At 48.4% G+C, this 26,211-nt stretch overlaps 1 long non-coding RNA gene across 1 annotated transcript; it reads left to right on the top strand.

The window, feature by feature from the left end:
* The first annotated feature begins 2,155 nt into the window (after positions 1-2,155).
* Positions 2,156-24,128, top strand: LOC115470463. Its single transcript, XR_003942199.1, has 3 exons — positions 2,156-2,184; positions 23,569-23,574; positions 24,060-24,128. It is a non-coding gene; the product is annotated as an uncharacterized LOC115470463 (long non-coding RNA).
* Positions 24,129-26,211: the final 2,083 nt, after the last annotated feature.

Here is a 26,211-nt window from a genome sequence, read left to right as displayed (position 1 = left end):
TCTTACAGCGCCCAGCACAGGCAGGTACTTGCAGAGGAACTCTCTGCCCTTCTCAGCGCCAATGCGGTCGAGCCCATTCCACCGGGGCAAGAAGGGCTGGGATTCTATTCCAGGTACTTCCTTGTGCAAAAGAAAACGGGGATGCGTCCCATTCTAGTCCTAAGGGCCCTGAACAAATTTCTTGTCTGAGAAAAGTTCAGGATGGTTTCCCTGGGCACCCTTCTTCCCATGATTCAAGAAAACGATTTGCTATGCTCTCTGGACTTAAAAAGGATGCTTATACACACATCCCGATACTTACAGCTCACAGGAGGTATCTTCAAATCCGTCTGGGAGCGCAGCACTTCCAATATTGTGTGCTGCCCTTTGGTCTCATGTCTGCGCCCAGGGTATTTACAAAATGCCTGGCAGTAGTTCCAGTGGCGCAATGCAGACTGGGGGTGCATGTGTTCCTTTATCTCGACGATTGGCTGGTGAAGAACACCTCGGAGGCAGGAGCTCTACAGTCCATGCAGATGATTATTCAACTGCTGGAGTTACTCGGGTTTTTTATAAATTACCTCAAGTCCCATCTTCTCCCTGTTGAAAGACTGGAATTTATTGGAGCTCTGCTGGATTCACAGACGGCTCGCGCCTATCTCCCCGAGACGAGAGCAGACAATCTTCTGTCTCTAGTTTCCATGGCCAGAGCGTCTCAGCGGATCACAGCTCGGCAGATTTTAAGGCCATATGGCCTCCACAGTTCATGTGACTCCCATGGCCCATCTTCATATGAGATCTGCTCAATGGACCCTAGCTTCCCAGTGGTATCAGGCTGCCGGGAATCTAGAGGATGTAATCCAGCTGTCCACCGAATTTCACAATTCCCTTCAGTGGTGGACAATTCGATCCATTTGACCTTGGGACGTCCTTTTCAAATTCCTCAGCCTCACAAAGGGCTGACAACAGATGCATCCCTCCTGGGGTGGGGAGCTCATGTAGATGGGCTTCACACTCAAGGAGTTTGGGTCCCTCCAGGAAAAAGGTCTTCAGATCAATCTCCTGGAGTTGCGAGCTGTCTGGAACCTCTAAAGGCTTTCAGAGATCAGCTGTCCTATCAAATTATCCAAATATCAGACAATCAGGTTGCGATGTACTACATCAACAAGCAGGGGCGGGGGGCACCAGATCTCGCCCCCTGTGTCGGGAAGCCGTCAGCATGTGGCTGTGGGCTCGCTGTTAAGACATGTTTCTCCAGGCCTCATATCTGGCAGGCATAAACAGTCTGGCCGACAGGTTGAGCAGGATAATGCAACCTCACGAGTGGTCGCTCAATTTGGGCGTTCTACGCCAGATCTTCTGAGCATGGGGCATCCCCTCGGTGGATCTTTTTGCCACTTAGGTCAATCACAAACTCCCTCAGTTCTGTTCCAGACTTCAGGCGCATGACAGACTAACGTTGGATGCTTTTCTCCTTCACTGGGGGAAGGGCCTTCTGTACGCATATCCTCCTATACCTCTGGTGGGGAAGACTTTGCTGAAACTCAAGCGAGACTGCGGAACCATGATTCTGATTGCTCCTTTTTGGCTGCGTCAGATATGGTTCCCTCTTCTTCTGGAGTTGTCCTCATAAGAACCGTGGAGATTGGACTGCTTTCCAACCCTCATTACTCGGTACGAGCGGGCGCTTGTGCATCCCAACCTCCAGTCTCTGGCTCTCATGGCCTGCATGTTGAGAGCATAGACTTCACCTCCTTGGGTCTTTCTGAGGGTGTCTCCTGAATCTTGCTTGTTTCCAGGAAAGATTCCACGAGGAGGTGTTACTCTTTTAAATGGAGGAGGTCTGCCGTCTGGTGTGAGAGGAAGGCCCTAGATCCTCGCTCTTGTCCTACACAGACCCTGCTTGAATACCTTCTACACTTGTCAGAGCCTGGTCTCAAGACCACTCCCTAAGAGTCCATCTTAGTGCAATTAGTGCTTTTCATTATGGTGTAGACAGTAAGCCTATCTCTTGACAGCCTTTAGTTGTTCGCTTCATGAGAGGTTTGCTTTTGTCAAAGCCCCCTGTCAAACCTCCACCAGTGTCATGGGATCTCAACGTCGTTCTCACCTAGCTGATGAAAGCTCCTTTTGAGCCACTGAATTCCTGCCATCTGAAGTACTTGACCTAGAAGGTCATTTTCTTGGTGGCTGTTACTTCAGCTCGTAGAGTCAGTGAGCTTCAAGCCTTAGTTGTGCATGCTGCTTATCTCAAATTTCATCATAACAGAGTAGTCCTCCACACACACCCTAAGTTCTTGCCGAAGGTGGTGTCGGAGTTCCATCTGAACCAGTCAATTGTCTTGCCAACATTTTTTCCCCGTCCTCATACCCGCCCTGCTGAACGTCAGTTGCACACCTTGGACTTCAAGGGAGCATTGGCCTTCTATGTTGAGCGGACAAGCCCCTTCAGACAGTCGCCCAAATGTTTGTTCCTTTGATCCCAACAGTAAGGGGAGTCACAGTCGGGAAACGCACCATCTCCAATTGGCTAGAGATTGCATTTCCTCACTTATGCCCAAGCTGGGCTGAGTCTTGAGGGTCAGTCACGGCTCATAGTGTTAGAGCATGGCAGCGTCGGTGGCCACTTGAAATCAGCCACTATAGAAGAGATTTGCAAGGCTGCAACGTCATCAATCCACACATTCACATCTCATTACTGCCTTCAGCAAGATACCCGACGCGACAGTCGGTTTGGCAGTCAGTGCTTTAGAATCTGTTTGGGGTTTAGAATCCAACTCCACCCCCGTATGCCCATTTTTATTCTGTTCCAAGCTGCACCTCTCAGTAGATGTTCTGCTCGTAGGTCAGTCCTTGTTATGTCCTCACTGTTGCGAGGCCCAATTGACCCCTTTTTTTGTTGTTTTGAGTGAGCCTGGGGTGCTAGGATACCCCAATCGTGAGAACAAGCAGCCTGCTTGTCCTCAGAGAAAGCGAAGATACTTACCTGTAGCAGGTATTCTCTGAGGACAGCAGGATGTATTGTTCTCACAACCCGCCGCCTCCCCTTTGGAGTTGTCCTTTTTCTTTGTTATTGCTTTATAATTTAACTAAGCAGGACTTTCGCGTGAACGGGTGGGAAGATGGGGCGCCTGCGCGCGCTCGAAGGCTCTAGCAAATGTTTGTGCTAGGAAGATTTGCATTCCTGGGCTGCCGTGGACGCCACCCAATCGTGAGATCAATCAGCCTGCTGTCCTCGGAGAATACCTGCTACAGGTATGTAATTTCACTCTATTGCCAACACATCACTCTAATCAAAAACCTTAGAAAAGCGTTATCAGTAATATGTGACAATATATGAAAGGGCATGCTTCCAGATATAAAACCTTGGAGCATCTAAATTCAGATTAGCTTCATTGTTTATAATCCCATACCTCATAAACAAAAATCATTTCTATTACTAAAGGTCCATACAAACAAAACTTTCATATGGGTAGCCCCATTTTAGAAAGGGTTGTAGAAGTCAGAATTGAGACATCCAGGTCAGGCACGTCTCAAGTTTAAACTAGTATTTTAGAATGGAATCTGGCGATGTAGAAGCTGTTCTAAAATACAGGAGAACGTTTATGCGTTGAGGGCTAGATTCTATATATGGTGCCTGAAAAATCCATGTGGAATAAATTTCCACCCAAAGCGTATTCTATAAGTGGTGCTTAGATTTAGGCGCATCTATTTATAACAGGGAAACATTGCCATAATAATGTATAGATTTAGGTTCAGAGGACTATATTCTATAACTGTGTAAAATTTTAGAACCCCTTAACCATGCCCCCTTTTGACTCCGCATATTAGAATTTAAACGATGTGCATTACAGAATACACTTAGCGAGTTATGTGGCGTAATTCCAATTATTGCCAATTAGTGCTCATTTCATGCTAAGTGCTGTTAAAATCGCTGATTGGCTTGTTAAGCCAATTAAGTTGCACGTTGTTAAAGAACACACTTGGATTTGTGGCGTGGGAACGCTCGGCACAATATATAGAATCTCCCAGGGTGAATGCGTACGGCATAAATGAACATTTTAAAGGTGGGTGGGGGGGGGGGGGGGGTCCTCCAGAGAAAATTTCAATGGTGAGTACCAACACATAACACGTTTTGTCTTAGCCAGTTTAGAAATATAAATGTGTACTTTCCTGATGCCATCACAGAGACTGGTGAATCTGGCTTTTGGTGGCCAGGATGCCCCTAAATTTCTTTAGTGGAATGCTGCTGACTGAGAGCAGTTTGCCAAAAACTAAACGTGCTTGGTAGCAGGTGTAAATCCTGAGGTTGATCTGTTAGATCATCAATGTTTATTCCCTTTCTGAAATGGGGAATAAATATCTATCTTCTAGGTGCAGCTGTAATCCCACCAAAATGCACCTGCAACACGCTATCATGCCACTTGTATGCACTTGGATTTAGACACTTACACAAAGATAAACATTTATGTACCACGTTCGTGTACATCTCAAATGGAAATAGCCCTTCTAAACTGATTGCCATAGTGTTCAAAAAATAAAGGACTGAAAAAGCCTAAACTTTATATAGAGCAAAGAATTCTACTTTTTTTGTAAATATGAATGTGGCTTGGACAAGCCTTGTCTACAACGATTGGGGAAAATCCAGATTATTCCTCTAAAAATATGGTAGATGCAAAATACAAAGCTGGATATAGGAGCTCTTCCAATATCATCAGGGCTGGAGATTCCAGAAGGCCAGTTCTGTCCAGACTATCCATTGATAGAAATTCCCGATTTATTTTCAGCTCACTAATGATCTTTGCTTCAGTGTGAGGAGAAAGTATGTTAAGTGGAGGCACTTCCTCAGCAGGCATGAAGCGTATTTCTCAAATTTCCTTGTGTTTTATAACTGTTTTCAATGTAGCAAGTCTTTATCCTTGCTCAAGCTTACACTGACAATCTTCATTTCAGACACATTGCGCCTCTAAGGCCCTTATTATGCATTTTCCAAACCAGAAAAGCATGCGTCTTGAGGTTGGAGTCAAATACCTCACTTTCAAATTTTAAAAGCAGCAATATCTGACATGGATTTAGTAGTTTTTCATCCATTTTTTACCAGGACTGACCATAATGCACTGTGGTCACACTAGAGACTTAGCATAGAGAGTCCCCAACCAAGGCAGATTCAGAAGCAGCAGTCACAGAGAGATTGAACTGTACTTGCCCTACCAGCATGTCCAACGATCACTATTCATTTGGAGGGGGGATCACTGCTGGCTCTTAGTGCTGCTTCTGTGGTACTCTGGTGCTCTCTTCCTGGAACAGTCTGTCTAGCTGACCCTTTACCTGCCAGTGCACTGAAGATCTTCCAAACACAGTCCTCCATCACTAACGCAAAACATCATCTGTCTGTGATGCAGCACCACATAGTTGCTTGGTGCTCACTAATGCAGACTGTGGAAAAACTGCTCAAGTGGGCTCAAGGTAACAACATGCCCTTCTTGGAAGACTGCTGTTTCATCTGATCCTGCCAAAGTGCAGCACATCCAAAACAGAGGCCGACACACCTGACAAAAATGTTTGACGGATTGCTAACCTGGTAAGGAAGGTTGGGCTCCATAGGATAAACTCTCACTTTCTCCTTCTATTTAACCATTGTTGGGTTACAATTAACAAAACAAAAAGTCTGGAAATAATTTATAACGAAAGCCAGAAGATATGCAGCCAGCAGTCGGGAGGCCATCTTGACAGAATATAGGGATATTAGGGAGAGAAAGGCAGCACTGGAAATATTCAAATAGAATATAGGAGTCTGAGGGAGAGAAAGGCAGTACTGTTTTGTTTGTGTTACAGAAAAATTAAAAATCTTTCAGTCTTAGTGGCTCTAAAAGCATGAGACACTGTATAGTCAGAGCTGGGGCTAAGTGAGAGATAGAGAAAGCACTGTGGCAGTCTTACTGAGGCAGTGGGCATAATTATACATATATAAGAAGTCATATTAATTGGGGTTTAAAAGTTTGGTTCAGTTCTGCAAGTGATGGAGGAATGTCATCTGGTTTAGATTATTTAGAAATTTTACGTTTGCCAGGCTAAAGGTTAGAAAGGTCAGTGAGAAATGAAACTCTGTCCCTTGTGATTGATGGATTGCTAAATGCTGGCACATCTGTATACTATTATGAATGAACAAAGCATGAGCCAGACATGCTGTAGTTTAAAAGTAGTTTTAAAGCTGGTTAAATAATTCTAGATATAAATGAGTTAGATTTTAGAAGTTCTTGATATGTAGATTTGTTATAAGGAATATTGATTCTGTGTATTTTAGAATAGTTTTTCTGTGTAATTAATAAGTTTTGTTTTCTGTGTAGAATGTCTGTTCAACTCAGTGTTGCTTTCTAAGCAAAACTGTAGTTGAAGAGATCAGCATATGGTTGACTTAGCCATAGTTCTGGCTGGTTCATGTATGAAGCTAATAAGTGAAAGAGGTCAGAGAAGTCAGCTCTCTTCTCCTTGATTGATTAGCTAAGTATAGGAATGGTCTTGAAAGTAATAAACAAACTATAGCTGTATGCTATTAAGTAAGACTGGCCCCTTGACCCCTTAATGAATGCCAGAGTCCCAGTTAGCAGTTTAAGCTATGGCTGGGATTATGTGAATATAATAAAATGTAAGAGATGGGAGCCACAAGGTCTAGCATGAGAGGCTCCAGGTCATAGGTCAGTTTGAGAAATATCAAACTATGTACTGATATTTTTAAAGTAATGATTGGCTGAGGCAAGGGTAACCAATCCATTCTTTACCATCGGAGAGTAAGGGGGGCTAGAGGTTAGGACTGTATTTAAGTGGGAGTAGAAGCAGCTTACGTCAGAAAGAGAGCAGAAGGAACAGACAGGAGAAAGAGAGCAGAAGGAACAGACAGGAGAAAGAGAGCAGAAGGAACAGACAGGAGAAAGAGAGCAGAAGGAACAGACAGGAGAAGGAGAGAAGCAGCTGAGACAGAAGCCATAACATCCAGAGAGCTGAGAGAGAGAGAAGAGAGCTAGAACTGATGTCCTGCTTGTTTGCTGGCAAATAAAGAAGATTTCTCCCTCATTCTGGTGTGTGCTGCTTGACTCCTGAAGTACCACAGATTCTGCTAACAATAGGGGTAATTCATGCATCCATTCCTGCAACATTACAATTACCCTGCATGTTTCTTAATTTCCCATCATGGCTGGGGAGCAGGAGCAAAGGTTTGTGCCTCCTTTTCTGCTGTCTTGGAGCCAAATTTCATGGTAAGATCTGCAATACTTTGCTCCGTGACAGCTGAGCAAAGTGTTTCTCCTGCTCCACGGAAACATTAGGAGATTGAAAGATGGGATCAGAGGCAGCACAGCAATGCAGTAAGTACAACACACACTAACCTCCAAGCACACCACCATATTCCAGTGTTAGGCTCCAGCGGATGGCCCCAACCTCTGCCAGGTTTGCTCAGTGATAGTTATGCCACTGCATACTCCTTAAGGGCAAAAAGATTCTGAACACTCTTGTCCCCCCCCAACCCCATATCTCTCTCTCCAGGGAAGGAAAAGTTTTAGTGGTAAATTCCAGTGCTGTATGTCACAGATCCATCCTTCAGACTCCCTTGCACATTACTCACTCAGATGTTTTGCTTTCATGCATCTATTCACTCAGGATTGATTCAGAGCCTTCTTTGCCTCTTGAAATCCAGGCTGCACATTCCTGTATTTACCTTTATGGAGCAGAGAAGAAGATCCCCCACAAGTCTGCTCCGGGGCCTTCCCTCCTCTTCCTGCTTCCGCTGTCTGATACAACTTCCTGTTTTGTGAAACAGGAAGTTACATCAGACGGGAGCAGGCAGAGGTGGGAAGGCCCTGGAGCAGGCCTATGGGGAGATCTTCTTTGTGGATTCATAAGGTACAGACTGAGAGGTTAGATTGAGAACAGGAGATGGTATTGAAGCCAGTAGGGGAGTCACTGGTTCACCCTAAACAATAGCAAACTCTATTGAAAGTAATAGTAAAAGATTATTAGAAATAATGGGCTGCCTATGCATAGTCCATCGTTAAAAAGGCAAAAGCTGTTCCAGTTGGATAGGCAGTGCCTTAAAAGGTGGAGGGGAAAAAAAAATATATATTTTTTTGTTTGTTTTACTTATTTGACAGCTTTTTAATTTATTTAAAAGGTTCCCATATGTAGATATAAATATCATGAATTAAAAACAATATCATTAAAACAGCTTCAAAAATTATTGTAGCTGGTAGAGAAACAGTACTAATAAAGACTATTTGTGTTCATTTTTTTACACTTTTATACATTACAGTAATGCATGGCCAAATTTCAGTGAGGATATCCTGTTTACTGATGGGTTCAGTTTACCTTTTGTTGTAATCTTCCTTGGGAAGCCTGGTGTTCTAAAGATTGGAAGTAAAATTAAACTTTCCTTTCACTGGGGCACTTTTGAAATACTTGTTCACCTCGTCTCTCTTGTACAAATGGATTATTCTGTTTTGAGCATGTTTCAGGGACAATTGGTTTCATAAGCCAAAATAATTAAAAAAAATATTTTCTTTCATGTAGATAGCTCATTTGTTTAAACAACTAAATGGGCTATAAGCCCCTAATGCAGTCCATTAGTTTTCTAATATTTTGTCCTTGTGGTGACTTATACTGTGCCAAAACTGGAAATACAGTGAGACAGAATGATAGAATTCAGTAGCATCTAAAACTTATTAATTAACATAATTATGTTCGCATTTGGGTAATAAATGAGAAAATGCTGTTAATGACTTGAAGAAGAAATAAATATATATGTAGCACATTTTGACTCTGGACTTCTGCATGAAGGTAGTTTCCTTGTCATCAGCAGCAGATGAATCCATTAACTGATGGGTTGTATCTACCTACCAGCAGGTGGAGATAGAGAACACTGTAGAACCACAGTGACCCTTGGATGGCTAGCACCATCTGCCTTCAGTATTTATCTCCCAGCAGGTGTGGACGTAGCTTGATCAGCTCCTGGATTTCTGCCTGGGGTGGCTCTTGTGCTTTGCCAGTTGAGCAGGGGTGTTGTGGCTGGTGGTACCCACTTTAAAGGCATATAGGTTTACCCTTTCCCTGCCTTACCCATTCCCCCCTCCTCCCGGAGTCCCTCTGTTGCTGCCTGCCTCCAATTTTCCTCACAGCGTTAAAAAAAAAAAAGTGTGCGTTTATCCAGCGTTGCTATTCTGAGGCTTTCTCCAGAGATTCTGGTACAGTGCAGCGTGACCGGAGCTCGTTGACTCGGTCTTCTGAGGTGAGAGTGGTGCCCAGCTCCTCCGGGGAGGTTCCCTCGGACAGCGTTCCGAGCGGGGTAAGTTTTGGTGCGAAGCCGCCATTTTATTGCTATATTTCCGTCCTGTCGGGCGATGGCTGCTGAAGGAGTTAAGCGCTGCTTCCACTGTGGTAAACACAGGTCAGCAGCGAGGCTTTGCAGTATGTGCTCCTTAGACACTCGCGCTAGTACGAGCATGGCGAGCTATGATTCTTCCCGCTCGATGGAGCTGGCAGCGGGCGCCATTTTGGAATCACCGCATGACTCGACCCTCACAGTCGCGGAGGAGTCAGTGCAGGGGGACGCCTCGTTTCGAGGCTGCTAGAGGAGCGCCAACCTCCATTTCCATAGCGCCCCACAGATCAGGCCAGAGACTGGTGGGTTATATCCCTCTGCTAGCAGGTGGAGATAGAGAGAACTTCTGAGGCTCTATATGTGGTCATGTGTCACCATTCCAACCTCAGTATTCTCTCTATCTAGCAGGTGGATGGTCATAACTCTGCAGCTCTGGATTGGGACACCTCGCCCGTTCCCTCGGGATGAGTTGAGTGACTCTGGGGTTAAGGTGCTCACTGAGTCCTGAGCTGGGATACCTGGTGGGGCCAGGTCCCTCCCGTTCTCCCCCCATCCGCTGATTTCTGTCCTGACTGTGTTGCAGCGCGTGAGTTAAACTCCTGTTTAAAAAAAAAAGAAGGAACTTTTGGCAGCAATTTTGTTGTAGTGCAGTATCTCACAGTGGAGGACCTTGCTAAGGGAGGATACTTAGCCTGTCAGTGGGGAGAGAGAAGTTTTTCTGGTGCCTCTCGTTGAGAGCACATGGCAGCCCCTTCAGAGTCAGTGAAACGCTGCTCCCTGTGTGGGAACCGGAGAGCAGCGTCGGGAGCGTGCGATCACTGCCCTAGAGCTCTTTTGGAGCAGGACGGATCGGCAGCGGGGCAGGAGCATTCAGAACGGGGTCAGTCCATTTTGTTGCTCGGGGCCTCGGAGCGGTCCATTTCCCGTCCTCCGGCAGATGATTTTGGCGCCATGGCACTTGTGAAGGAAAAGCCGGCGTCTGTGGCTTTGGGAGCGCGGTCTCGCAAATCAGCTGATTTGCGATCAGCTGGGACCGTGGCGGCAGCTTCGGCCGGGGCTAGAGTGGCGGAAAAAGATTTAGATGCGGTTCGCCATGTTTCCTGCGCTGAGTCCCCTCGCGCCGTCTTGAATCAGGAGGAAAATCGGCCTCGGGGCCTGTTATTCCCTCCGCTCAGTCTACAGCTTCTGCTCGGGCTGATTCTTTGCATGAGAGAGACGCTGAACGCTCTGAGAGCCTCTTCTCTCCGGAATTTGTACTTTTGCTGCACAGAGCGTTTTTACTCAAATGCTCAGGAGGGGTTCTTGCGAAGGAGGGGTCTCTGGGAGTCTCTCCAGAAGATTCCTCTGTCATTCTTGCCTCTAGTTTTAAGAGGCCTAGGGTTGAGCCCCAGGACATCGATGTGGTTTCCGATGTGGGGTCAGAGGTATATGACGGTCATTTGTCACTGATGTCTCAATTGGCCTGGTCAGAGTTGCTTGAGGAAGGGGAGTTGCCGTCTGAGGGTGGTGATGTCCCCACGGCGGCACGGTTATTTCGCCAGGAAGAGTTGGCGAATCTCATTGTTCAGGTTTTGGAGATTTTGCATATTGTTTATTTTCTCAGAATCTGCCTTTGCTAATCAAGCAGCGGAAGCAGTGGCCCGTCTCATCTCTCTGGGCAAAGTTACATATGCCCTCCAAATATCTAGCTTTCCCAACCTTGAATCTGCTCATGGCAGTTCAGTACAGGCTCAGCCGTAGCTAAGTCTGTAATTAAAGAGGAACCCAGTTTCAATTGGTTAAAGAGATATAGTTTATTAGTATTAATTAGCATTGATACATTACCCAATAATGAGGATACCCGCAATTCAGTCAATCATACAGTGGAACAGAATCACACGACACATCAGCCCTCGGTGGTACTCTGTCTCTCCTTCTGCGTCTTACACTTTTCGGGGTGCTTCCTTTATACTGTCTCAACCCAATGGATTCCAATGGGATCCAGCTTTGTCAGCAGAACTTGCTATCCCTTATCAGTTGATAAGGAACCGATAAGGGTGACTTCATTAGGTCCCAGGTTCCAACTATACACAAAAGGGGTGCAAAGCACAGGTGGCGAGATGACTTAATCAGTCATTCTGCTCTTCTCAGCTATTCTCAGCTCCCCCTCCCTCTGAGTACTCTCTAACTACGTACATCTACCCCTTATCTACTTTCATTAGCCCAAAACATCTTTCATGACTCTTCACTGATGCCAGTCCCAGGCATGTTTATAAGAGCAAAAGACCCCCTCCCGTGCCAGCTCCCTGAGAACTCAGTTCAGCTTGTGCTGCAGAAAAATGTATTTTGTATCAGAGATGACTTTGGATTTTTAAGAGAAGCCCAGCTCTTATTATGAGCCATTTGCTTGTAGAGGCCTAGCTCTTTAGCCTGAGCCATTGACCTGTATTTTACTGAGAGCAAGGGCGGCCATATATATACAATATCTCTCCTCCGGAGGGTAGTTCCTCCGCAGTAGCTCCTTCCATTATGTCGGGGACTAAATGTCCGGCTCGTACTTTTCATATTCATGAAGCTATGAAGGTGCTGATATCGGCCCAATGGGACAATCCGGATGCAGGCTTGAGAGTGGCGAGAGCCATGGCACGTTTATACCCACTCCCAGAGGGTGAGCGGGAAGATTTGCATTTGCCCACAGTGGATTCGTTGATCACAGCGGTCACTAAGCGCACTACTTTACCAGTGGAAGGTGGCACGGCGCTTAAGGATCCGCAGGATAGGAAGTTGGAGCCTTCTTTGAAAGCTTCCTTTGATGTGACATCGTTATCCATGCAGGCCTCGGCCTGCGGATCCTATGTGGCCAGGGCTTGTCTGTCTTGGGTACAGAAGGCGGCGTCCACGGAAGAGTTGGTGGCAAATTTACCGTCGCTCGCGTATCTGGCGGACCTTCTGTATGATGTTCTTCGGGCGTCACCCCATCGGTGGTGGCCCGCCGTTGGTTGTGGCTTCGGCACTGGTCTGCGGACACGGCTTCTAAGTCTCGACTGGCGCGTTTGCCCTTTAAGGGAAAGCTGCTGTTTGGTGAGGAATTGGACAAGATTGTTAAGGATCTGGGAGACTCTAAGGGCCAGCGGTTGCCAGAAGATAGGCCTAGGTCTTCTGCTCAGGCGAGCTCCAATTGGTCCAGGTTTCGTGATGTCAGGCGCTATCGCCCGGGACGGACAGGGGCCTTTGCTAAGCCCCGGTTTCCGCAGAAACAGCAGCCATTTTGGGGGAGCGCCGCTCTGGCGGCACAGCCTCTGGTTCCTCCAAGGTAACTTGTGCCCAATGATGGGGCCTTGGTCCATCTTCCGGAGTCAATAGGGGGACGGCTGTCCCTTTTTCTGGAGGAATGGACCAGGGTAACTTCAGACGAGTGGGTGTTGGAGGTAATTTGAGACGGTTACAAACTCAAATTTGTTCGAATTCCTTCAGACTTTTGCGTGGAATCTCCTTGCAAGTCTCTAAGGAAAAGAAGGGCGGTCAGAGAGACTTTAGACAATCATTCGCCTGGGGGCTGTCGTGCCCGTTCCGGTGGCACAGCACGGCCTGGGACGTTATTCCATCTATTTCGTAGTGCCAAAGAAAGAGGGGGATCCTTTTGGCCCATTCTCGATCTCAAGGGGGTAAACAAGGCGCTGCGAGTGCGTCATTTTCGCATGGAGACTTTGCGGACCGTGATAGCAGTACAGCCCGGAGAATTTCTTACTTCTCTCAATCTCAAAGAGGCATACTTGCACATTCCCATTTGGCCTCTGCATCACCGGTTTCTTCGGTTTGTGGTTCTGGGGTGGCACTTTCAGTTCCATGCGCTTCCCTTCGGGTTGGCGACGGTGCCGCGGACGTTTTCCAAGATTATGGTTGTGGTTGCAGTGTTTCTGCGGCAGGAAGGAGTGCAAGTGCATCCTTTTCTCGACGACTGGTTAATTCGGGCTCCATCCTTTCAGGACAGCGTGAGAGCGACAGACAAGGTAGTCGGGCTGCTCCGGTCCTTGGGCTGGATTGTCAACTTGGACAAGAGTCATTTGGTTCCGTCTCAGTCGTTGGAATTTCTAGGGGTGTTATTCGACACCCAGTTGGGCAGAGTGTTCTTGCTGGAAGGCAGGAGATTGAAGTAGCAGACGCAGGTACGGAGGATTCTGCGCAGCCCTGCGCCCAGGACCTGGGATTATGTTCAGGTCTTGGGGACCATGGTGGCGACGCTGGAAGTGGTTCCCTGGGCCAGGAGACACATGAGGCCTCTGCAGAGATCCCTGTTGAGTCGCTGGTCTCCGGTGTCAGAGGATTACTCGGTTCGGTTATTCTGGGAACCGAAGGTCAGGATGGAGATGCGTTGGTGGCTCCAGGACAACCATTTGAGTCGGGGGATGCTCTTGGCGGTGCTGGATTGGATAGTGGTGACGACGGATGCCAGTCTGTCAGGATGGGGGGCACATTGTCAGGGTCTTACGGCTCAGGGAGCCTGGTCCCAGAGGGAGGCATCTTGGTCCATCAATCGTTTGGAACTCAGAGCAGTGCGGCTAGCTTTACTGGCCTTTCAGGCGAACCTAGCGGGGAGCTCAGTTCGTGTCCTTTCCGACAATGTGACAGCGGTGGCATATGTCAACCGTCATGGAGGCACCAGGAGCCGTCTTCTGGACGAGGAGGCGCGGCGACTTTGCCGCTGGGCGGAAAGTCATTTGACGCAGATTTTGGCGGCACACATTGCGGGGACACTCAACATCGAAGCGGATTTCCTGAGTCAGCATACTTTGGATCTGGGGGAGTGGGAGCTCTCCGATCAAGCGGTCTCGATTACGAACCAGTGGGGTGTTCCGGTGATGGATTTGATGGCACGGACGAGCAATGCCAAAGTGGAGCGGTTCTTCAGCCGCGACAGAGACTCGCGGTCTCAGGGGATCGATGCCCTTCTGCAGCCTTGGCCTCTAGCGGGTCTTCTGTATGTGTTCCTCCGTGGCCTATGATAGGCAGGATTTTGGGAAAAGTAGCGACGCATCCAGGCCAAGTGATATTTGTAGGGCCGGATTGGCCCAGGCGTCTGTGGTATGAGGATCTGGTACGCCTTCGAGTAGGCGATCCATTACGGCTTCCAGTTCATCGGGGGCTGTTATGTCAGGGTCCCATTTTAATGGAGGATCCCTCCCCTTTTGGTCTTATGGCCTGGCTATTGAGAGGGCCAAGTTGAGACGGAAAGGTTATCCGGAGAAAGTGATTGCCACTATGTTGCGGGCTAGGAAGCGTTCCACTTCAACAGCTTATGCTAGAGTATGGAGGATTTTTGAGGCATGGTGTGCAGTTACAGGTCAGTCGGCTGTTTCAGCGCCGGTTTCGGCAATCTTGGCCTTTTTGCAGGATGGTCTGGAGAAGTGTCTGTCGTTGAGCTCCTTAAAGGTGTAGGTAGCGGCCTTGGCGTGTTTTAGAGGTCGTATAAGTGGCTCTTCTTTAGCCTCTTATCCGGATGTAGTTCGTTTTTTGTGGGGGGGTTAAGCATTTGCACCCTCCGCGGACTCCAGTGTTTCCGTCGTGGAATTTGAATCTGGTATTGAAGGCATTGCAGAAGCCTCCTTTTGAGCCCTTGTCTCAGTTGTCAGTCAAGGAGTTGACTTTGAAGACAGTGTTTTTGGTAGCAATTTCTTCAGCACGCAGAGTTTCTGAAATTCAGGCGTTATCCTGTAGAGATCTGTTTCTTTGTTTTACGGAGGCAGGGGACTCTCTGCGTACAGTTCCATCCTTTTTGCCCAAGGTGGTTTCGCGTTTTCATTTGAATCAGACACTCTGTCTTCCCTCTTTTCGTAGAGAGGAGCATCCGTCTGATTTTCGTGCTCTCAGGTGTTTGGATGTGAGACGGGCTACTATTAAATATTTGGAGGTGACGAATGACTTTCGCTCTTCGGATCATCTCTTTGTTCTTTTTGCAGGGCCCAAGAAAGGACAGCAAGCTTCTAAGGCGACAGTAGCTAGTTGAGTGAAGCAAACTATTGCTTCAGCGTACATCGTGTCCGGTAAGGTACCTCCGGGTCAAATTCGGGCTCATTCTACTAGGGCGCAGGCGACTTCTGTAGCAGAGGCTAGGTCGGTCTCTTTGGATGAGATTTGTAGGTAGGCCACTTGGTCCTCAGTTCATACTTTTGTCAAACACTATCGATTGGATGTGGCAGCCAGGGCGGATGCTGCCTTTGGAGCTTCGGTTCTGCAAACTGGGATCGCTGGGTCCCACCCTATGTAAGAACTGCTTGGGTACATCCCACCAGTCTCTGGATTGATCTGTGGGATGCTATGGAAGGAAAAATTAGTTATTACCTGATAATTTTCTTTCCATTAGTCCCGACAGATCAATCCAGAGGCCCTCCCTGGAAGATTCTGTGTCTCTGTTATATTTACTGTTGTTTGTAGGTTTGAAGTTCCAGTTTGCTGAGTTGTTATAAATATTTGGAGCAATTTCCTTTTTGGCTGTGAGCTGCATGAGTTCCTCCCGCCTTTGCGGTAGCAGGGTGTCCTGAAATTATTGAAAAAAACAGGAGACTAGCTCTCTATTGGGAGTTGGACATCTTCATGGCTTTGATATGGATAATACTGAGGTTGGAATGGTGACACATGACCACATATAGAGCCTCAGAAGTTCTCTCTATCTCCACCTGCTGGCAGAGGGACATAACCCACCAGTCTCTGGATTGATCTGTCGGGACTAATGGAAAGAAAATTATCAGGTAATAACTAATTTTTCCTTCTCCTAATTCGGGGATGGACGGCCAGGGTGAGTTTTTCTCCCCTGAGTTTGTGCTACTGATGCATAAGGCCTTCATGCTGAAAAGAGCTCTGCTGCAGGTGTCTGACACTGCGTTGCATTCTGGATTCCCTTCAGGTGGTGATGGCCCAGGGATGGCTACAGAGGTTATTTCTTCCCCCAAGCATTGGAAAGACACTAAACATAGATGGATAAATTCCCAGTCTGAAAGTGGCACATCTCCCCCCCCCCCCCTTCCCCCCGTGATCAGGCTGTGGGGAGCCTGAGGGATCTGGCAGGCCCTCATGGACGGATGATCCGGAGGAGGGTGCCAGTTTGCCACTGGATTTGGATGATCCCAATGCGGTTCGGATTTTCCACCGCGACGAGCTGCCAGCTCTCATTGCTGACGCCTTGCAGGCCCTCTCGATTGATGATCTTCCAAGGGCGATGCCTCCTCTGTTAATCTTAGGATGGCGAGTACTAAGAAGCCTACTCGGGCCTTTCCTGTGGATGACTCCATCCAGGAGCTTATTTCAGCTCAATGGTCTGAGTCCGAGGGGCACTCTCCCTCTAGGCTAGAATTCGCGCTGAAGCAGTCCTTTGAAATATCAGGCCTTGCCTTAAGGGTGTCTATTTGCAGTTCCTATACAGCCCAGACCTTTCTTTCCTAGTTACAACAGGCGGTGGATCAGCCCGCGGATGGTGCGGAGTCCCTCTCTGAGGTTGCCCCACGGATGGAGTCGGCCCTGTCATTTTTGGCTGACGCCCTTTATGATCTGGTCAGAGCTTCAGCTAAGCAGATGTCTGTGGCAGTTTCTGCCTGCCGCCTTCTTTGGCTGCGGCATTGGGCGGCTGATAGGGAGGGGCATAATCGAACGGAAACGCCTATCTCCATGGGCATTTATCTCCGAGAATGGGTCCGTGAAGGGGCGGGCCGAACCGTATTTTCGAAAAAATGGACGTTTTTGAGCTGGGCATTTGTTTTTTTTAGCGATAATGGAAACTAAAAACGCCCAGCTCAAAAACGTCCTAATCCGAGCCATTTGGTCATGGGAGGGGCCACGATTCGTAGTACACTCACCCCCCTGATATGCCAGGACACCAACTGGGCACCCTACGTCAGTGCGGTGGACTTCAGAAAAAGCTCCCACATGCATAGCTCCCTTACCAAGGATGCTGAACACCCAACCCCCCTCCCCCAAAACTCACAAATGTACAACACTACCATAGCTCTTAGGGGTGAAGGGGGCACCTACATGTGGGTACAGTGGGTTTTGGAGGCCTCCCATTTACCAGCACAAGTGTTACAGGTGGGGGGGGGGGGGGGGATGGGCCTGGGGCCACCTGGCTGAAGTGCACTGCGGTACCCACTAAAAGTGCTCCAGGGACCTGCATACATGCAGGCCTCTAGGACTGGTTGCTGCTATATAACCTTGGCACACCAGTTGACACCTGAAGACTAATCTCTACGAAAACGTCCTTTATTGGAATAACCGCCTTTACTCACAGTTAACTGCAGATCAGAGGTTGTGCCCCACTGGCAACGAGTCTCCCTGGTACTGAGATGAGCAGTAGGTCAGAACTGGCAGAATGCTGTACAATGCCCTCATTCAGCCACAATCAAGAGAAGAACTAAGTTGTCTAACGTGGCTAACACAGGAAAGGGAACTAAAACTGGCTTACAAAAATGGCCACTACCACATGGACTACAACAGGAAACACAACAGGGCACACTCTGACCTAGTAGGCAGGGGGAAAAGCACCATGGGAGAAGAGCCTACCAACTACCAACATTGTGAGACTGTAACACAAGCTAATGAAATCACGGAGCCCAATCCCTACACCCACCACAGTGCAATGCTAATGTGACCCTGTACTGCACCCGAGAGCCACATCTGACCCAGGGAAAGGCTGTGACAGGATCGAACACATTCTGCTGTCATGGAGGAGGGTACGGCATTTGAGGCTGGCATACAGGCTGGGAAAAAAGTTTTTAAAGTGGGTTTTTTTTTGGTGAGAGGGGGTTAGTGACCACTGGGGGAGTCCGGGGAGGTCATCCCCGATTCCCTCCAGTGGTCATCTGGGCAGTTGGGGCACTTTTTTGGGACTTGTTTGTGAAAAAAAAGGGTCCAAAAAAAGTGACCCAAAATCACGGTAAATACGCCTTTTTTTCGATTATCAGCTAAAGACGCCCATCTGTCCTCGGCTGATAACCATGCCCCAGTTCCGCCTCCGACACGCCCCGTCAACTTTATTCGTTTCCGCGATGGAGTGCAGTTGGAAACGCCCAAAATCGGCTTTCGATTATACCGATTTGGGCGCCTTTGCGAGACAAACGTCTATCTCCCGATTTAGGTCGCACTATAGGCGTTTTTCTCTTTCGAAAATAAGCTGGATTGCCTCTAAGCAAAGGCTGGTGAGGTTACCCTTTCGGGGCCTCATTTGGAGAGGAAGAAGATTGTTAAAGACCTAGGGGACTCTAAGCCCCAGCGGTTACCTGAGGATAGGCCGAGGCCTTCTTCCAAGAGTCCTGTGTTTCCCTCCTCTTCCAGACCTCACTTCCGTGAAGCTCGCAGGTATCGCCCGGGGCGCTCTGCTGGGTTTTCTCAACATGCCCGTTTTCAGCAGAGGAACTCCTTTCACTCGGACAAACGCTCCGCTGCGGCCGGGTCACGGCCAGGAGTTCAGGGGCGTCCTCCACAATGATGGGACGCCGGTCCACTCCTCAATTCCTGCAGTAGGAGGACGTCTTTCCCTCTTTCTCGAGGAGTGGACCAAGATTACTTCGGATCAGTGGGTCCTGGACCTGATCAGAGAAGGTTACCGATTGGAATTTGGTGCCCTGGTGAGAGACATGTTTGTGGAGTCCCGATGCAGTATTGCCGTCCCGATGCAGCACTGCTGCTGATGACAAGGAAGGGAAAATTAGGTTCTTACCGTGATAATTTTCTCTTCCTTTTGTCACAGCAGAGGAATCCATGATCCCTCCCTGTCTGACTGTTTTTTGTTCAGATCTTTCATGCAGATATTGTATCTCATCAGAAGGAGCTGAAGACAAGCTCTCAAGCTCTGAGAACATGCTGTTCTATTGCAGGAGGTTGAGTTCGTCCCTCCTTTGTGTGGTTATTGCTCCGGTTCTGGGGCGTTGTTCGCTGTGAGGAAAGTTTATGTTATTCTACCTTTATGATTCACTCTGCTTTGGAAATTTTAAATACTGAAGGCAGATGGGGCTAGCCATCCAAGGGTCACTGTGGTTCTTCAGTGTTCTCTATCTCCACCTGCTGGTAGGTGGATACAACCCATCAGTTAATGGATTCATCTGCTGTGACTAAAGGAAAGAAAATTACCAAGGTAAGAGCCTAATTTCCCTTGCCTTCATTATTGAATATCTCGCTTTTAAATAGTAGTATTAAACAATACTAAGCACATTTTTATAATATACCACTGCATTCCACAAAACAAAAGGAGCAAGTTCCCACAAACCATCTTTCTCTTTTGATCTAGGCACGGGAAAAAAAATAGATTTTAAATTTTCCCAGGTTTCAACCTAATTCATGTTTCTCCGAGGACAAGCAGGCTGCTTGTTCTCACTGATGGGTTGGCGTCCACGGCAGCCCGGAACCGGCAATTTTTCTCAGCAAAAATAGGCAAAACTTTGCCAGATCCTTCCAGAACGCTGGGCGTGCGCACCGCGCATGCGCGGCCATGTCCCCACTCAGTTTTTTCTTTTCCGCAGTTGGAGAGTGGCTGCTTGTTGGTCTCTCTCCATTTCAGCCTGAAGAAAGAGCTTTCGCGTACTCTAGGTGTTCTGCCTCTTAGTTTCTTTCTTTCCTTTTGTTTCTCAGAGTTACCTTCCCGTTTAACCCCCCCCCCCCCCCCTTATTTTCTTTAGTTTTGGTCCCCTTGTTACCTTTCGCTGTTCACTGCGGCCCTCTTAGGCCGCGGGTCTTCCTTTTTGTGCCTCTTTTTCGGCACCATCGCAAATTTTGATTTCGCTGCTGCGATTTTTTCATCCATGTCATCAAGGACTCCCAGCGGCTTCAAGAAGTGTACTCAGTGCAACCGGACGATCTCAGGCACCGATCCCCACGCGTGGTGTCTTTAGTGCCTTGGGCCGACCATCACCCAGACGCATGTAAGTTGTGTCTTAGCTTGAAAAAGCGGACACAGGCGTCGAGACAAGCTCAGCAGGACCGTCTTTTTGGAGCTTCGTGTGGTTCTGTGGTGTCGACATTGGTACCGAGGTCGGCAGCGTCGATATCGGCACCGGAGATGGCATTGACTTCGGGAGCGCAGGTAATGGCTGCCCGGAGACCACACGCTGGGAGCAGTAAGCTGTCGAGTGGGTCTCCACCTGTCTTGAAGACTTCTGCTGTGCAGGCCCCACGGAACCGACCACTCTCGGACCTGACCCCGAGGAGACGTATGGATTCCACGTCTTCCTCGTCGGTACCGAGGAGTATCGATGACGTGCATCGAGTGAAGGCGAAGAAGCATCGTCATCGGTCTCCTAAGCACTGTACCGGGAGCTCCGGGGCGTCGAAGGACTCGGCACCCGTGAAGCGCCGACGCCGGGAGGAGCGCTCACCCCCCATCCAGGAGGTGTCGGTGCGTCAGTCTGCGGATGTCCCTTGCCGGGGGGAAAGTCGAGCATGTGGTCGAACAGCCGCCGGTCGCTTCTACCTCATCAGGTAGACGATTTTTCTGGGGAAGGAGGACTGCTCCCTATCCTTACAATAGGCGTAAGTACAGTCCACCTTCCCGACAGCCTTCTCAGGCTCAGCCCCAGCGCGCTCGTTCGCATCAACAGTATGCGCCCAGATAGGTCGCTGCAGCTCCCCAGCAAAAGTAAGGGATGGGCTTTTGACTGGCTCCAGCTAGCGCTGTAGGAATGTTAAGTAGTAGTAGTAGTAGCATAGCCGCTATAAAAGTGTCTACCGGTCGGAGGGAAGTTAAAATTTTTTCACCAAAGGTGGCCTCTCATAACCTCCGATTGGTGGGTTCTTCAAATAATCCGGTTAGGATACTCCCTCAATTTGATCTCCAGACCTCCAAATTGCCCACCAGGAACTCAGTCCTTCAGCTTCCAGCACAGACAGGTACTTGCAGAGGAACTCTCCGCCCTTCTCAGCGCCCCCAGGGCAAGAAGGGTGGGATTTTATTCCAGGTAATTCCTTGTGCAAAAGAAAACGGGGGGGGGGGGGGGGGGGGGATGCGTCCCATCCTAGACCTAAGGGCCCTAAACAAATACCTGGTCTGAGAAAAGTTCAGGATGGTTTCCCTGGGCACCCTTCTTCCCATGATTCAGAAAAGCGATTGGCTATGTTCTCTGGACTTAAAGGATGTTTATACACACATCCCGATACTTCCAGCTCACAGGAAGTATCTTCAATTCCGTCTGGGAACACAGCACTTCCAGTATTGTGTGCTGTCCTTTGGTCTTGTGTCTGCGCCCAGGGTCTTTACAAAATGCCTGGCAGTAGTTGCAGCATCGCTGCGCAGACTGGGATTGCATGTGTTCCCTTATCTCAATGATTGGCTGGTGAAGACCACCTCAGAGGCAGGAGCTCTACAGTCCATGCAGATGACTTTTCAACTGCTGCAGCTACTTGGGTTTGTTATAAATGACCTCAACTCCCATCTTTTCCCTGTTCAACGACTGAAATTTATTGGAGCTCTGCTGTATTCACAGATGGCTCGCACCTATCTTCCCGAAGCAAGGGCAGACAATCTTCTGTCACTAGTTTCCTTGGCCAGTGCGTCTCAGCAGATCACAGCTTGACAGATGTTGAGACTTCTGGGCCATATGGCCTCCACAATTCATGTGACGCCCATGGCCCGCCTTCACATGAGATCTTCTCAATGGACCCTAGCTTCCCAGTGGTATCAGGCTGCAGGGAATCTAGAGGATGCGATCCAGCTCTCCACCGATTTTCACTTCAGTGATGGACAATTCAATCCAATTTGACCTTGAGACGTCCCTTCCACATTCCTCAGCCTCAAAAAGTGCTGACAACGGATGCATCCCTCCTGGGGTTGGAAGCGCATGTAGATGGGCTTCACGCTCAAGGAGCTTGGTCCCTCCAGGAATCAGGTCTTCAGATCAATCTCCTGGAGTTGCGGGCGGTCTGGAGTGCTCTAAAGGCTTTTAGAGATTGGCTGCCCAATCAAATTTTTAAAATTCAGACAGACAATCAGGTTGCCATGTACTACATCAACAAGCAGGAGGGCACCGGATCTCGCCCCTTGTGTCGGGAAGCCGTCCAGATGTGGCGTTGGGCTCGCCGTCACATATCTGGTGGGCGTAAACAACAGTCTGGCCGACAGGTTGAGCAGGATCATGCAACCTCAGGAGTGGTTGCTCAACTCGTGCATAGTGCGCAGGATCTTCCAAGCGTGGGGCACCCCCTTGGTGGATCTTATTGCCACTCAGATCAATCACAAGGTCCCTCAGTTTTGTTCCAGGCTTCAGGCCCATGACAGACTAGCGTCAGATGCCTTTCTCCTGCATTGGGGGGAGGGCCTTCTGTATGCATATCCTCCCATACCTCTGGTGGGGAAGACTTTGCTGAAACTCAAGCAAGACCGCGGAACCATGATTCTGATTGCTCCCTTTTGGCCGCATCAGATTTGGTTCCCTCTTCTTCTGCAGTTGTCCTCCGAAGAACCGTGGAGATTGTTTTCCAACCCACTCAGAACGAGGGGCGCTTCTGCATCCCAGCCTCTGGCTCTAACGGCTTGGATGTTAAGAGCATAGAATTCGCTTCCTTGGGTCTTTATATGGGTGTCTCCCGAGTTTTGCTTGCTTCCAGAAAAGATTCCACGAAGAGGTGTTACTCTTTTAAATGGAGGAGGTTTGCCGTCTGGTGTGACAGCAAGGCCTTAGATCCTCGTTTTTGTCCTACACAGACCCTGCTTGAATACCTTCTACACTTGTCAGAGTCTGGTCTCAAGTCCAACTCTGTAAGAGTTCATCTAAGTGCAATTAGTGCTTATCATTGTCGTGTAGAGGGTAAGCCTATCTCTGGACAGCCTTTAGTTGTTCGATTCATGAGAGGTTTGCTTTTGTCAAAGCCCCCCCCCCCCCCCCCCCCCGGTCAAACCTCCTCCAGTGTCATGGGATCTCAACGTCATTGTCACCCAGCTGATGAAACCTCCTTTTGAGCCACTGAATTCCTGCCATCTGAAGTATTTATTTATTTATTTATTTATTTATTGCATTTGTATCCCACATTTTCCCACCTTTTTGCGGGCTCAGTGTGGCTTACAATAGGATATGAATAATAGAAATACATTTGTTACAATTTGGTTATGGATTACATTGTGCAAAGGTATAAGAGACATTCAAATATCAGATTTGGAATATGACAATGGGATATCAACATAGAAGTAATTGGAAGGGGGCAATGGGAAGGTAAAGGGTAGTGTTAGACAAAGACATATGGTGTCCATAGTTCCGTGGATAGGTGCGTGATAGATTGGGGTGCGGGATGAGGGATCAAAGTGGATGTAAAATGCATTGATGAATAGTGAGTGTGGACTCTATGTGAGTTGGCTCTTTCCGTAAGTTTGTTCAAACAGGTGAGTCTTTAGTAGTTTACGGAAGGAAGCTTGATCGTCAATCCTTCTCAGGTTACGCGGTAGTGTATTCCATGCCTGCGTGCTCTTGTGGGAAAAGGTTGACGCGTGCAACGTCTTGTATTTCATGCCTTTGCAAGTGGGGAAGTGGAGGTTTAGGTGTGTTCGGGATGATCTTTTAGCGTTTCTGGGTGGTAGGTCTATTAGATCAGACATGTACGCTGGGGCTTCGCCGTAGATGATCTTATGGACTAGTGTACAAACTTTAAAAGTAACGCGTTCCTTGAGTGGAAGCCAATGTAATTTTTCCTGGAAGGTCAATGACCTGGAAGGTCATTTTCTTGGTGGCTGTTACTTCAGCTCGTAGAGTCAGTGAGCTTCAAGCCTTAGTAGTGCATGCGCCTTATCTCAAATTTCATCACGACAGAGTAGTCCTCTGCACTCACCCTAAGTTCTTGCAGGATTCCCGACGCGACAGTCAGTTTGGGCAGTCGGTGCTGCAGAATCTGTTCGGGGTTTAGAATTCAACTCCAACCCCCCCCCAGACCCAATTTTGTTCTGTTCCAGGCTGCACTCTCAGATTTTTACTTCGTAGGTCAATCTTTGTTATATCCTCACCGTTGTGAGCCCTAATTGACCTTTTTTGTTTTGTGTGAGCCTGGGGTGCTAGGGATACCCTAATCGTGAGAACAAGCAGCCTGCTTGTCCTCGGAGAAAGCGAAGATACTTACCTGTAGCAGGTATTCTCTGAGGACAGCAAGCTGATTGTTCTCACAAACTCACCCTCCTCCCCTTTGGAGTTGTTTTCTTCTCTTTGCTTTTTGACATAACTGAGCGGGGAGTCGCCCGCCCGCCCGCCCGCATTCTGGAAGGATATGGCAAAGTTTTGCCTATTTTTGCTGAGAAAAATTTCCAGTTCCAGGCCGCCGTGGACGCCAACCCATCAGTGAGAACAATCAGCCTGCTGTCCTCGGAGAATACCTGCTACAGGTAAGTATCTTCATTTTAATGTGGGATATAAATGTCATAAATAGAAACTCTGAATGTTGAGCACCTGATTCTCATAACGTGATATCTGTTTGTGTCCTTTACCAGAAGAAAAAAATTCTCTGCATGAATATAACACATGCTATAACCAGCTCTTCCAAATAGCATACGGATTACGATTTATAACAAACTAGTAAATAAGACCCGTTTCTGACACAAATGAAACGGGCGCTAGCAAGGTTTTCCTCGGAGTGTGTATGTTTCAGAGAGTGTGTGTGAGAGTGAGTGTCTGTGTGTGTGACAGACAGAGTGAGTCTGGGTGCGAGTGTGTCTGTGAAAGAGAGAGTGTGTGTCAGAATGAGAGTGTGTGCGAGTGTGTATGTGAGACGGTGAGAGAGAGAGTGTGTTTGACACAGATACACTGTGTGTGAGACAGAGTATGTGTGCGATACACAGACTCTCTGTGAGACAGAGAGAGTGTGTGAGAGTGACTCTGTGACACATAGAGAGTGAATGTGATACAGTGTGAGACATAGTATGAGAGACTGTGTGAGAGTGAGAGAGAGAAAGACACTGACTGTGAGCTAGAGAATGTGTGTGTGACAGAGATACCTCCCACTCTCCATCTGTGGTGTGGGGACCCCCTCCCCTCTGGTCTCAGGATACCCTCGCCCCCTGTCATGTGTCAAGATCCCCTCCCCTCTGGTCTCAGGACCCCTGCCCCTCCCCCCTCTGCGTGGTTGGCAGCACCGTGCGAGTGTGTGTGTGTGTGTGAGAGAGAGAGAGAGAGTGAGACTGGGTGCAAGTGTGTCTGTGAGAGACAGAGTGTGTGTGATTGTCCCCTGCCCCCCCTCCAGGCACCCAGCGATTGTCGTTTCCCCTGCCCCCCCTCCAGCCACCCAGCGATTCTGCTCTCTGCACTGCCCCCCTACAGCCACCCTGCGATTCTCTTCTGTCCCCTGCCCCCCCCCCCCCCCCCCCCAGCCACTCAGCGATGGCCGGCTGTAGCCCGGCTGTCTGCATCCTTCGATTTCGTTCCCTCAGTTCTCCTGCTTTCTGCTTACCCGGCCTTGACGTCATAATGTATTGTCCGTCTCCAGCCTTCGATTTTGTTCTCTCACCAGTCCTGCCTTCAGATTCCCCGCCCTCAACGCCATGACGTTTTGATGCAAGGGCGGTGCCTGCCATCGACGTCATCTCGTTTTGACGCAAGGGCGGGGCATAGAGAGATGTGACACCGTTACGAACCCTTCAGTGAAGCCACGGAGTCAGCTTCAGAACGTTGGAAGTGCATTTTATTATAGTAGATTACCACTCTACCTATAAAAAGTTATTCTGTTGTTATACATCCGTATGCTGCACAATCTGTTAATGTTTGAAAATATAATCAAGATTAAATAAAAATGCTACCAACACTAAAGAATGACAACGTGGATGCAGCAGCTCATAGGTTTGCTTGCTTTGGTTTGATTGTACGCAGAATGATGGATGCGTGGGAAAGAGGAAACAGAGACTAAGTGGCTTCAGCTTTTTGATGTCATGCAGTCTCCTGTTC

This window comes from Microcaecilia unicolor, chromosome 5 (assembly GCF_901765095.1).
Source record: "Microcaecilia unicolor chromosome 5, aMicUni1.1, whole genome shotgun sequence".
Taxonomy (NCBI): Eukaryota; Metazoa; Chordata; class Amphibia; order Gymnophiona; family Siphonopidae; genus Microcaecilia; species Microcaecilia unicolor.
Note: the sequence above shows the minus strand (reverse complement) of the source record. Positions and strands in the feature narration are given on the sequence as shown.